Genomic DNA, 1,136 nt, shown 5'->3' with positions numbered 1-1,136 from the left:
AAAAATCTCTGGGAGCCCCTTTCACATGTTCATTCTATGTGTGTGATCATGTTCACTGTTCCTGTGCCCACTCCCCATGGAAAAGTGGGGTAATGGATTGACTTCTAATCAGCTTTCTGTCTGTAGTGTAGATACATCCTTAATCAATAGGACGTTCTAATTTATTACTGCTTATTAATACTTCTGATCTGGTAGTTTTGTGTTTAAGAGGGAATGCAGAAAGAAGCCCCTGAGAAAAAGAATACAGTGTGGTATGGTGTGCAGTGTGCAGACCACTGAACATCTTCAAATGATGGTTCCTCCCATCTGCAGTGCAGTAAGGCAAAAGACTGACATGTACTGAGCTTCAATACCATATGACTTCTGAGGAGCTGATGGCTGATAGACAGCTACAGGCTGAGAAACTAGCTGTAGCTTGCTTGTTTCCTGTGATTTTTTTTTAAAAAAAACTCTTTCTAGCCATAGAGTCCCCCCTAAGCTTTGTGAGAAGTTGAACAAGGCACTCCTTGGGCTGTAATAGGGAAGATTATATAGATGAGCTAAGGTTTCCTCATTGAGTTTTGGATTACATTTTTCCAGCTTTTATGCTGCCCATATGGAAGAGCACTAGATGATTACCCCAATTAATAGTAGCTGTGTGGCTTTTTATTTACCCACCCCTTCCCCAAAACTCACTCCTCCCAGCCATTTGCTGAGCAGCTGTGATGTCAAGGAATGTTCACAAATACGCTAATTGCTAAGGATCGTGCTATCATTTGATAGAATGTTGACAGAGTTAAGCTTACACAGCCTAGAAGCAGGTTGGTTTATATGCTGGTGGTAGAAAGTAATAGAGAAGACAGCTTTGGAAGGTGTGGGACTATAAGGTATGGAGCCAAAGCTTTAAGGGGTCATTGTCAAAAACCTATTTGAATTAAACAGACAAACCTTTGATTATGATCCTTCTGGATTGCTATGGCTCACCACCACCACTCTGTAGAAAACAACATGGTAAAAAAAGTAACACAGCCTTCTCTTGTGCCATTCAGGTTCTATTTGCATGTCACATGTAGAAAGGTTTCGATACAAACTGATTGCTCCATGAGTGCCTAAATGCATCTCATGTGCATATAAAGTCATTAGCTTCCTGGGCCTTT

Source organism: Rhineura floridana, chromosome 6 (assembly GCF_030035675.1).
Source record: "Rhineura floridana isolate rRhiFlo1 chromosome 6, rRhiFlo1.hap2, whole genome shotgun sequence".
In the NCBI taxonomy this organism is placed as follows: Eukaryota; Metazoa; Chordata; class Lepidosauria; order Squamata; family Rhineuridae; genus Rhineura; species Rhineura floridana.
Note: the sequence above shows the minus strand (reverse complement) of the source record.